The sequence below is a fragment of the Tursiops truncatus genome, chromosome 21 (assembly GCF_011762595.2).
Source record: "Tursiops truncatus isolate mTurTru1 chromosome 21, mTurTru1.mat.Y, whole genome shotgun sequence".
In the NCBI taxonomy this organism is placed as follows: Eukaryota; Metazoa; Chordata; class Mammalia; order Artiodactyla; family Delphinidae; genus Tursiops; species Tursiops truncatus.
Genome location: NC_047054.1, coordinates 19546959 through 19560164, shown reverse-complemented (window position 1 = coordinate 19560164; position 13206 = coordinate 19546959). Strand labels below are relative to the sequence as shown.

General features: G+C 34.1%; 1 long non-coding RNA gene across 3 annotated transcripts in view; it reads right to left on the bottom strand.

Annotated features, from left to right (window-relative positions):
• LOC141277469 (uncharacterized) overlaps positions 1-13206 on the bottom strand; it is a 278668-nt gene that overhangs the window by 154038 nt on the left and 111424 nt on the right. For 2 of the 3 annotated variants that reach the window (XR_012328907.1, XR_012328909.1), the window contains exon 4: positions 2780-2897. This is a non-coding gene — a long non-coding RNA (uncharacterized lncRNA). Of the gene's footprint in view, positions 1-2779; positions 2898-10744; positions 10869-13206 lie in introns of all 3 variants that reach the window. The other variant, XR_012328908.1, reaches the window with a different exon arrangement.

Sequence of the window (13206 nt, the reverse complement as noted above, 5' to 3'; positions counted from 1 at the left end):
TAACAATACAGTGTTTAGTACTAAATTAAAGTTATTTGGTACCTCCATGAAGGCAAAATCAAAATATTCATATTCTCTCATTTAGTCTTTTACTTCCTTCCCTCTTTTAACCGTAGTCTTCATAGGTAAATATAAATGGAATGAATAAGCCTACCTTTCAAATTAAAATTAAGAAGTATAGAAACACTTCTAGCATAAAGGATAGTCAATTTATTACACAGTAAATGGAATAGATATCACACATGCTAAAAAAACACACTCTCACTTATTTCAAAATTTAACAGCATCGTACTGTGAATTCTAACTCCCCAAACATAAACCATTTAAACTTAAAATAGTACACGGAATTTTTGTATATATCAAAGAATAATTTTTTAAAGAAAATCAACTTCCTTTGAAATGAAGACAGGTGAATCCAGACATACTTTTCTCAATATAAGTATCCATCACTTTACATCCTACACCACTGATTCCAAAGTTCAGCTGTGACTTCATTAGAGAAATCTTCATGAAATGAGTTCAACGATTTGAGGGTTCATACCTCATATAATTTATTCCCTAGAGAGCCAAAGAGTCTTCCTAGAAACAAGTTATGCACTGAATCTGACTGATGCTCATTTTTATTTTTGATATGTCTCTTTTATGAGTGCTGTTTCAATAAGGATAAGACCATATATTTGGTTTCTTTTTGTAGTTTAGGTACTTTCTGCCCAGCTGAAGATACTCCACCTGGGAATTACTTTCTCACTGAGCCACCTTGTTAGGACCTGTGTATCTGAATACAGCCAGAGCTTCTGAGTCCCATGATGAACACTTATCCCCTGTCCCCAGGATGTCAGAACCTGGAACTCAGTGAGTGCATCTAGCCACCCTTATACAGCAACTAAAACTTTAAGATTTAAAACTCTAGAGCTATTGGTAGCCTTGGCCATATTTTCTGCAGCCTTCAACAATACAGGTGACAAAGCTAGTACACATGACAAAACAGAGAGAGGCAAACACACATGCGTGCACGCACACACACACACACACACACACACATAGAGAATTCTAACAATATACTCTATCCCTGAACATGTAATTACTTTTATTCTAATGTAGGTAGAAGTGTGTGATAAATAAGGAGAAAAAATCAATTTTGAATTGTTTTTGAATTAATGTATTTGTTATAAATTTTCTCAATTGAAAAAACAGTAACACATTTTTTGTGTTACTGTTTTTATAATTGAGAAAATTTATAACATATATGTATAACTGATTCAATTTTCTGTACACCTGAAACTAACATTGTAAATCAACTATATTTCAATTAAATACAATCAACATTGTAAATCAATTATATATTATTATATTATTTATTTATTTATTTATTTATTTATATATATTATATTTATATATATAATATAAAAAATATATATTTCAATTAAAAAACCCATTAAGACTGAATTATCTGCAGTGTTGTTCATGATAGAGGGAGAGGGCACATGACAATTTTTGGATGTTCAAATACTGATATATTATTATTGTATAAAAAGATAGAAACCCATGGCAAACACCTTCCAGGACTCTGGTCTCCAAACAGTACATGGCACGGAGGTGTTACATACATTTTTCAAGTGCTTCTCATATCCCCAAGCTCTATGAATAGTGAATCGCATGTATGAAGATCTTCTAATATATCACTGAGCTACAGTCTTTACACATATTACTTCATTTAGTCTCCATAACAGCTTTTTGAGGTAGTAATAATTATCTCCATCTTATAGTTGAAGAATCTGAATTTTAAGTAGAAGGTCCAGCGGCAAAATTCAAACCCTGGTTTAACTGAATTCAAGGTCCAAGCTTTTACGTATTGTATTGCACAATCTCAAAATTCTTTATCCCCAGCGGCAATATGGTGGCTTGGATTGGCAAGCAAACAGATTGGGAGTTTCACCTGACTCCTACCATTTAGGCTCTGAAAAATTGGCTAAAAAAGTTTAAGTAGCTGAGTGAGAATTTCAGCTCAGCTATGCCCCAGGCTCATTCATTGTGAACCATAAGGACTCCTCAGGAAAATATGACTCAGCTTTTTCAATACACTCCTTGGAAATGCATTAAAATGTTTATGCATGATTCTCTATCTGGAAATACATAAAAGAGACCACCAAAAAAGATATTTAGCAAAAGCTAAAAGGGGCAAGGGATGCTTCCTCGAGAAAAAGAATAACCTGTGAGTAAGAAATCTAAACAAAATTAAGTGACTATTTTAAAGCGGTGCATGTCTAACCCCAGGAATAAAGTTGATTGTGATATCTATTTATGGTGTGTCGGTGCTGTGTTACGATCCTGACATGCTTTTATTTTATATGATCTTCACAGCAGTTTATGAGGTACATAGTGTTATTTTACCCATTTTACAAATGATTTAATGGAAGCTGGAGTAGGTTAAATAATGTATCCGAATTCCAGAAAATAAATTTTATGTGTATATATATATATATATAAATATATATACCACATTTTACATATAAATTTTTGGTAGGATTTCATACACAACAATTAGGCTGACTTCTTTTCATCCAATTTCCATCCAATTTATTATAATATTTCAGGTCATTAAATTAATCTTGTATTTATAATATTAAATTATATTTAATTTGCCAATAAGCCTACGCTCTTTAAAACCTAGATTATATTTATCATTACAAAATAAGAAAGCTAAACCTGTCTGATTTAGTATTACTATGTGATTTACTCTATTACCCAACTGATGATGTTAAAACCAAAATGAACCAACCATGCTGCAATCAGGTCCAAATGGTTACAGTGTTCTCTGCCTGATTTCTTCGGCAATAAATGTGGATACGGTGAAAATCTTCCAATGGTCCTATATGTTCCTCACTCTAATTTTGTTCCTAGTGAGAGCAGAAAGTTTCATCAAATAAGGAAATTATTTTAATTGAAATGTTTCTTAAAAAATATAACGTTAACATTGTAATATTACTTCTGCCACTATAATTCCCAACACACTGTTAACCAGCAAGAGAAGTCACTTTTTAAATTGCAAATGGAAATACTCCCAAATTCACTACTACAGCTTCTAGGATGAGCACTCCACTGGTGAGTGTGTGTGTGTGTGTGTGTGTGTGTGTGTGTGCGCGCGTGCGTGCATGTGTGGCTTTTGGTCAAAGTACATCAATGTAATAACAATCAAATAACAAATAACAAATGTAGGGTTCCTATCTGCAGAGAACTATCATGTTGGAAGTGTTTTATTTGGAAAATTCAGTTCTGTGTTACTGCAATACCAAAACTTTTTTGGATGATGATGGCTTTTGTAGGACAGATTTTAAAAGGAATTTGTCCAGGTTCAGATAATTTACTGGGTAAATATCTCTCCCATGCTTAATAGAATTGTCACCATAGCAAAGAAATACACAGAAAAAAATAAGTAAAAAAAAGTGTATTTTACAAAATCAGAGGCAAGATTTAGAATGAAAAAACTAAGATTTTATTATCTTTGCCCAAAGTCTGTGATTTGCCTCCACTGGAAGAAAGAATTCTTTAAATATTACCTATACACATTTTTACGGTTAAAATCTCAACATAAGTAACACTATTTAAATCCAAAATGGCAAACTGAATGAAGAACATCATATACAAAAATCCAAGATACACGTTGTTTTGTTGAATCAATATATCTGTGAAATCTAAGTATGATAAGTATTATTAAAGTTTATCACTCAAGCTACTTGTTAGAAAGGAAATCAAAATAAATTAGAAAAAAAAACAACAAATTGGGAGAATTACATTATGAAGACAGAAAACTTTAAGATTGTTTCTTACTCTCAATAGTTGAAATTATTAATTCAAGTGAATTAAATTGAGTAAAGTAAATTGATATGTATAATGCCTTTTGACGTATGATTGAAGGAGGACATTTTACATCTGGGAGGAAGAAGGGTAAGCAGAGATAAGATAAGAAAGTAAGATAATTAAATAAGATTAAATCATTAAATAAGATAAACTAAAAAGACTGCTTTCTTGTTTCCTGTCCTGAGAAAGCAGTGCTACTTTTAGGCCCAGGTGAAAAAGTAATTTTTAATATTGTGATGTCATCTAAAAGTTTTCACATATTAAAAATCCACAGAAATATTTATTTTAATGGAGAGAGAATACAAAAAAATACCTTTAGAATCTAGTGGAGTAGGAGAGCTGATTAAGATTTACTTTGCTGGAGCAAACAGAGGACAATTTTCCTCCCATTTCTCCTTCAATAGGTAGAAATGTAAGACCTTTCTCTCTAAGGAACTAGGGAGAGAGCTGTCTTTATTTCTCACTCTTATTATTATGGGAGATCTCAGACATTCATTTTCTTGCCATTGTAGAATATTTATCAACGTAGCTTTCAAGAATCTTATTTTTTTAAGACTTTAAAACACATTAAACAAGAAAGAAGACAGGGATTTAGTGATGCCATGATGCAACGTGAGTAAAAGCTCATCTGATTATACACTAGAATACTGAAAGCACCGTAAAAGATTCTATCTCCAGGCAACACCTTTAATCAAGTTAGCTACATTTATTTAAATCAAGAAGAATCACTTCCATACAAAGTAAAACAGCCTTGCAAAATGTGAATTACTACAAGTGCCTATTCAAGTTCACGGTTTGTTAACTGAATTCTTTTCTCTTTGCCTCCCTTTGTATGAATAGAACAGACTATGTCTAATTGAAAACTGCAGTCAGAAAGTAATCAAGCTGACATGGTTAATAGCAGGAGTTTCTATTGAAGCATCATCACAAACTAAATTAATATGACATTTCTTTACTAAATATGAAATCTGCTATTGTTATCAAATGTGCAATTCTCCTTTTTAAATTGGACATAAAAGTAAGAAAAATTAATAGATTCTAAGATATTTTTCTTGGTGTGAGCCTATCTTTAAGTAAATACATTTTCAATGTATTGTTCTTAATATCTTTGTATATCTTGTTTAAAATCATCAATAAAAAGTGTGAGCAGATGAGTGATAGAGAGGGACACGTTTTCTCTCTCCAGGTAGTTTGGTGAATTTTCACATGACATGTATTTTATAAAGAAAATTTAAAAGTTGGTTACTTCCTAAAGTAGCACTATGCAGTTAAAAGAATGGAATCAGTAGTAGGATTCATTAGAAAAAACATTTACTAGTCCATCTACCAGTGGGATCTGGAGTATTTTTGACATCTATATTCTGGTAAAAAGTAAAGCCAATTATTTATTATATATTGAACATAATGGTAATAAAATCATAAAGACCACAATAAGCACTGTAATCTAACTGATATAAAAATCACACATAACATTTACACAGTACATATGTTAGGATCTAGACTATTCTGTTTCCCTTAGTTACAGAGATGGACAGTTTGGTCTACAGTTGGTTCCTCAATTCCCATCCCCCACCCCCCTTTCCCATTTAATAGTAGCTGTGCAGTTTGGGAAGGTCTGATCCACTTGAGGAGTTCAGGTGTAGTATTGCCTGAGAAGAGGCACTGGTTCTGAGGTGGGCCAAGCATTTAAAATCTTAGGGGATTTTAGGATTCGGTGGAAGTGTTGTCAGTGTTTTGCTACAAGGAGAGGAGCCAAAGTAAAAAAAAATAAAATAAAATAAAAAATTCAAACACAAAGAATAAAAACAAGGTAAAGAGATTTACTATATATTGTTTGTGAGAGACACTGCAGTAGCTTTCAAGAAAACTTGTTTTCAAATATGCATACACTACGTACATTGTACACTGCGTACATTGTTTTTATTTCCTCACTTTCGAGGAATCTCAAGGCCCTCACTCCTTACTATATCATTTTAAAATAAGTCAGATTCCTTAGTCCACTCCCTGGTCTGGCTGATAAAATTACAGAATATCAGAATGAGTCCACAGTTAGTGGAGCACCAGAATGGGATGTGCCGTTTGTATGGCTTCCTTCTTCTCATGATCCAAAGTGAAAAAGTAGAGAGGACTCATTGTCTGAGTGGTCTCTCTTTCTCTCTCTTGCCCCTGAGTGGGAGCTAAGCCTGGCTTTATGGTTCCAGATGGAGAGGTTCAAGGCAGACAACTTGTACCAGCTGCAATGGGGCGATCACTTCCCCCGGTATGTGTGCTGCTCTGGCACAGGAAGGCATACACGTGAGTGCACTGTCCTTGCATACAAACGGGCTGCTCTAAGGCTGGTTATCTTCAAAACAGAAATAGATGAAGCAGACCTTATCTACACTTTCCATTCAGGATGACCGAACACAGGGGAAACGTTTTCTTTTTCTGAGATCAGCTCATGTCAATAGAGTTCTGTATTAAATTTTGAAGCCACAGTTCTAGCTAATATAACTGACATTCTGTCCTTGATTATATCTTAGGGGCCTCAAAGAGAGAAAGAAGTAGTTCTGGCCAATAGCTAAATCTGATTACCCTTATATCGCCTTGACAAATATATGACTTTAAGAAGACCCTCATGTACTTCTAATATTTGAAACAACAGGTCCCAATGAGGGCTGCAGTGGTTACCCCACGTAGAATTACAACCTTCCCCTTCTCACCACTGTCATTACTGATTGTTTTAACCTGCTCCACACTTTTTTTTCATAACAGATACCACAATTAACATTTTATATATATATAATGCTATATAATATATATTGCTTATTTTTTTATTTCTCCTTCCATTAAATCTAAGTTCCATGAGGGGGAGTTTCTTTGTTTTATTTACAGATGCACTCTAGAAATCTAGAATAATGTCTGGCACATTATAGGTGCCCAATAAATACTTGTAGAAAGAATTATTAGTCAAGAGTTTTTCAGCTACAGTTCTTCAACTGCCGAATACTCAAAGATTGCATTTAAGAAATTTACATTTATAAACCTTAATATTATGTTGGATCTCAAAATGAGTTTTAATGTTTCTATGTCTTATTCACAATTCAAAGTACATTTGAGAATATATTTCCTGCATTTTTTGTTTGGTCTTGTCTCACTTGTACCATTGACTCATTTTTTTTCAAAATCTTTCTTTGGATGGATTCAGTATAATAGAATTCAAACTGTTGTTTGAACTGATTTAAAAAAAAAAAAACTAGGTTGCTGTTCGTTTGTGGCTATGGTTTTGGTGATCTCTACTGTGTATTTATTTTCACATTAAACTGCACTTCCTATTTGTTGTTATTGAAAACATTAGCAAGCAAACTGACTTAGGGGGCATAAATCCAAATGAACAATTAAGTAGCTCTACTGATTGGCTTTTTTAAGTGTTCCCTACTTTTTTCATAAAACTCTTGGGAAGGTTCACATGTCTCCTCACAAGCAGGAAGTGCAAAGGAACAATATTTTATAACTGTCTGTGAGAGTCTTCTTGTTATACGCTCTTAACAGCAATTTTTAAGCCCTCAATTTCTAAGAGTAATGACTCTTGATAAGCCCTTATTTGTAAGTGATAGGACCATGCAGGAAAATATATACAAAGGAATAATTTAGTATTGAATGAGGTTCACATAAACTTCTACATCAGGTCCATGACCTCTGTTAGTAAAATTCATCTCCAATATAGCTCTGCCAAGGGCCCTGACTACACATAACTGGGATGAATGCTTTACAAACAAAATTATAGATGCAGTCTGTGTCCTCTACAGACATGGAAAACAGGTACTCTGCAATGTATAGGGCATAAATAAAAGAGAAAAAAGGAGATGAACATTACACTGGGGGCAAATTCGGGATAATTCCATTTTAGTGCATTAAGACCAAGCTCAAGATAATCACATAAATGTGTAGGTCAAGGAGAATCATCACATAAATTCTAAGATAATTTTACTAAGAAGAGTTAAACTCTGACCTAACTATTCAGAAAGGAGTTTCTCATGGTCATATTTTAGTAACTATTTATCTGTGGAGACTGGCATCACTGTGAGAGACATGCAGGCTGGACTAAGTTGTGATAGGCAAGCAAGATTCTATTAGAAATTATTGTAGTGGAAGAGCCAACTTTCAGAGGCCTTCCATATGCTGCTTTCTCCTTTCTCACAATACTACCTATGTCTCTACTCTAGTCATTTGTCTAATTCATTTTCTTTATTCTCAGAGCTGTCTTCATTGTCTACATATGCAAGGTGATCAGTAAATGGTGATGGAAAGAATTATCCTTTGTGTCCAAAAATAATAAACCTTTGACTCAGATGGGTGAAAACATAACTAATATACTTTTTCAACATTCAGGAGATGTATCCAGAATTGTTCTGATGTTAATACTATTTCATGAAATCTCACAAGTTGTAAAAAGCTGAGAATAAAGAGTATCACACTGGTTAAGTGTAACACTCCAACAAAATGTTGCTATTACAAACTTGTAAAATTGCAGAATAGTTACTTTATCTGTTTGAGATAATGGAATTACTTCTGGAAATATCCACATGTCCCAAGCACATCTAAGTCTTTCTCTCCTTCTGCACTTAACTCACCAACCAATTCATTATGTCATCTGCTTTTTCAACTACAGCTCTTTCTATCCAGGTGCCACCAATTTTTTAGGCTACTTCCAGGGCTGCCTGGCTTTCTGAAAGAGAGGTATGGATGGAACCAGTATAGACATTCTTTCTTCTTCTCCACTTACACCTGAGGGTTCATGGAATATATATCTCAGAGTAGTCTGGACTCTTGCAGTATAAATCTTTTCTTTAAAATTAAACAGTCATTTGCCTGTTACATAAAAATGTGGCAGAAATAACTTTCCAGACCAACCTCTGTTTTGAGTACAATAGAGAGAATGAAGTATACTTTTGGTTCCATAACAATACTAACCAGCTAAAACAACTGCATGTCAAAACATAATCAGAACCTAAAAATAAATATAATTTTGTTAATAAACCTTAAGATCCCTAGCAAACGGTCACAGATTTGATTTTACTATTATTTTATGAACATATGTGCCCATTTATAAGGATCTATCAACTGAGTGGTAACTGTAATATGGAAATCACAATTTAGTAAGTAAATATAACTAAAACTTTCCATACTAGTTGCTTTAAACGTGTTAAATTTGATTTAAGTGTGAAGATGCTTTAAAAGTGTCGATTCTCCCGGTAACTCTAGGAATGTTCTCTTTCTATGGAGTATATAGAAATATTTCTATATATCCCATTATGCCCACTTCCAGTAACTTTGTTATTGTTTTCACACAACAGTTTTATATGTTGTCTTAAATTCTTCAATTTATTATAGTACAGGTGTTCCAAATTGAATTGTTTTTAAACATATTGAATACCCAGCTGATTTTTCACATTAGGAGTAATAAGAAACTACTAGGATTCTTCATTACTAACAAGAGTCTAAATACAATGATAACAAAATTTCATAAGTCAATTATATGTTCCATTTAAAGATTTTAGAATTTTAAAATCCAGTAGCTTTAATTTTTTTCTACATGATTGTTTACTGTAGCTACTTTTTTTTATTTATATGGCTGATAAAGTGTAACTGTGTTTATTTCTCTCCCTATGCACATATTCGGATATGCTAACTTTACAGAAGCATATACAGTCATTCACCTGGCTTATAAAAGCTTGTATGTAGAATATGTGCCAACGTCTTGTAATAAGTTCTTCCTGTACGGTGTGGTGCTTAAGCGAGTGACACCCACAGGGGTTAGTCTCAGGAATCCTTTGGCAGTCCTCACAGCTTCCTCCCTGCACTTTGGGATTGCCCATATTCCTCAACTCCATTGTAAGTGCTGAAATTCCTTTTTCAGCCAAGTCAGCTTCTTGTCTGATCACTTTATAGGTTTTAGCATTCTCCCCTCTCTTCAATAATTTCCTAACATAAGATAATTACTGCTAAGGACAGAAGCCACAGACAAATATTCTCAAGTGGTATCCAGTTAGAAGTTTAATCATTCCTGAGAAATCTAGGATACCAATCAAAGTGTGAAATTTCATATTAAAAATTCAGTGCCTTGGACACTGTGCAATGCTGCAGTAAACTCTGCCTTACACATTAAAATATGTGATAGGCGCACAGGCAAATAATATTTCAGATAACTAACCTAGACATTAAATAATTTATTTATCATTTCTTTATTTTCTTAGAAAAAATTTTTACAGTTGAAATGCAATTAGTATTTTTAAAAATTAAAGTACACCTCTTTGGGGAATATTATGCATCTGTTAGAAGACTGTATACTTACATATACTGACAACCAAAATGCTGCCCAAAAAAGTATACTACAATCACATTCACATAAAAAAATACATAGATCTATTTCCGTGTGTGTGTATGTAAAACTCTATTTGTAAATGAACAGTAAGTGTTCTGGAAGGATTTCATACCTGAGAAACCAGGTTGCCTCTGGGAAGAAAACTGGAGACAAGTGAAAAGTAAACTATTTTTTTCTGATTGTTTGAACCCTTACCAAAAAAAGAAAAAAAGTAAAAAAGAACTTAGAAAAAATTCTATTTTATTTTTCTGTTTGAGGTTGTTTTCTGAAGCTTAGGTTCTTAAAGCTTCATTTCCCTTTGGAGCCAGTCTCAAGACAACCAGAGTATATTTTATATTTTAGTACAGCTTTGGAAACAAAGTTTATCCCACAAAATATCAAATGATCTTTAACTAAAAGTCCAGACTATGCTCTTCCACATGACATGGAGTAAACAGCCTCTAAGGACTTCTTGCTTAAGAAGGTAACAGGTAAGCTGTTAACATTCTGGGAGAGTCCGGAATGTTAACTGGACTTGATTACCTTGTGTATCAAAGTGACAGATCTACAGCCGCTGTGACAGTATTTCAGCTCACAAGCATCCATGGCCAATTAATCCCTTATGAATCGGACCAGTTGTGACAGCTCTGGAAGTGTGTCAACTCTCCTTCATAAAGGACACCACAGAATTTAAACTCACATTAGTGAAAGTCCACAAAGACGTCTTAATACAACTGCTTCAGGGCTATTTTAAAAGGCAGAAAGGTTAGAACTCCACAATGAGGGCCAGGTCCCAGGATCAAAAGAGCAAAGCAGTCATGAAGACTTTGGGACAAATCTCCTTTTTATTTAAAAACTTGTAATTAGAAACAGTTTTCTAAGAAAATCATTAGCTCTTGAGTGGCGTTTTAAAGTCTGCAGTAGAGTTTCAAGTATATTTTCATGGCACGATGCATCGAGTTTAACTTCTCTTTTCATGACAAGCACAACTGCTCTCAAATTGAGGGGGAGATGTATAGTTTTGTGTTTCAAGATCTCAGACCCCATATGCAAACAAATCATCCTTATGCCCAGAAATAGTGATATTACTTGTGGCTTTGTTAGCTTCACCGAATAACCAGAGCATGATAGGAATAAGGTAATCCCTGCATATTCATTTATACTCAGTAAGTAAATAAAGGAGGAAATCACTAAATAATACTATTTGATAAATAATTCAAAGACACTGTCAATTAACAACACGATGGAAGAACTGCTGTTTGATAAAGACTTGTGGGGATTTAACTTGTGTTAATCAATGAAAATCATGAAAATATCTGTCCTTCTTTTAAAACTAGATTGGGGGAAAGTATATATCCTCAGATGCATTTGCTGGCCTTAATAATGCATGCACTAGAATGCAAACATCATTTAACAAAAAATGTTAGGAGTGGATTTCATAACCAGAGAATGACATGTAACCCTCATTTAACCTGTTTGTAGTGTGCGACTGGCAAATTATTTTTATAGCTTAAAGTTAAACAATAAATATTTACCTGTGGGACTAATTCAAATTTCAATAAAATTTGTAAGCACTTCCTATATTCTGTGGGGATAGTGGATAGAGTACTAGTTATATATATCCTCTAAAAACACATCCAACCAACAGTTACTGAGTGTATTGCCTTACAGGAATCATCTCTAATGTTGCAATATTTGGGACTTATTTATACTACAAAGCTTATTCACTGTTCATCTGAAATTCAAGTTTAACTGAGGGCTCTGTATTCTTATTTGCTAAATCTGGCAACCTGAGTCATCTTAGTGAATTCAAAAAAGCACAGAAACTCAGGGTATATTTGGAGGACTTTTAGTTCAAAGTTTTTCTTAAACTTTTAAATGTCAAATGTAGGTTATAAGAAGTAGGGGGGATGGTGAAGATAAGTTGCAGGAAGATCCAATCATTAATATAAAGCTATTATTTTCACAGAGTAATGCCCTAATCATCAATTTTTATCCATTTATGTAATTAGTATAATTAAAGATAATTATTCTGTCACAGTGCTTTCATGGTCTTCATTAATTCAAATATATAATTGCATGAATTTTGGTCAGCTGGAAAAGGGAGATTTAAGAATTCACACACAGGGACTTCCCTGGTGGCGCAGTGGTTAAGAATCCGCCTGCCAGTGTAGGGGACACGAGTTCGATCCCTGATCCGGGAAGATCCCACATGCTGCAGAGCAACTAAGCCCATGCGCCACAACTACTGAGCCTGTGCTCTAGAGCCCGAGAGCCACAAATACTGAACCCACACGCTGCAACGACTGAGCCTGCACTTTGGAGCCTGAGAGCCACAACTACTGAAGCCTGCACGCCTAGAGCTTGTGCTCCACAACAAGAGAAGCCACCGCAATGAGAAGCCCGCACACCGCAACAAAGAGTAGCCCCCGCTCGCCGCAACTAGAGAAAGACCACACGCAGCAATGAAGACCCAATGCAGTCAAAATTAATTAATTAATTAATTAAAAAAAAAAGAATTCACACACAAAAAATTACTCTAACAAAGCCAATTTCTAAAAGTTTATTTGTGATGGCCGTAAATATTATATTGAACTGCTCCCAGTTGATATATCATATTGATATTTAAAGTAACACTGATATGCTCACTAAGGACACTTAAACGTTTACTAATCTCTATAAAACAAACCTTATTGTGTTGAAAAAGAAAAAAAGCTCTTCTTCCACAACACCCACAAGTTGTTATTACATCCTGCTTTGATCTACGACTCTTGAATGAATTGTAGATGTTTCTAATCTAAACACATTTACAACTCTAGGGCTAAAATGTCCATCAGCAGGTTGCCCTGAAGAGACCACCTTTCCAGCTGCATAGAGCCCAGAACTGCACCAATTTCTCTAAGAAGCTGTGAGAGGAGGTTCATGCCAGCACATTTCCAATAGACTGAACTACATAATGGAAAGTTTTCCTCAGGTGAAAGCTGATGATGTTGGTGAATGTCAAA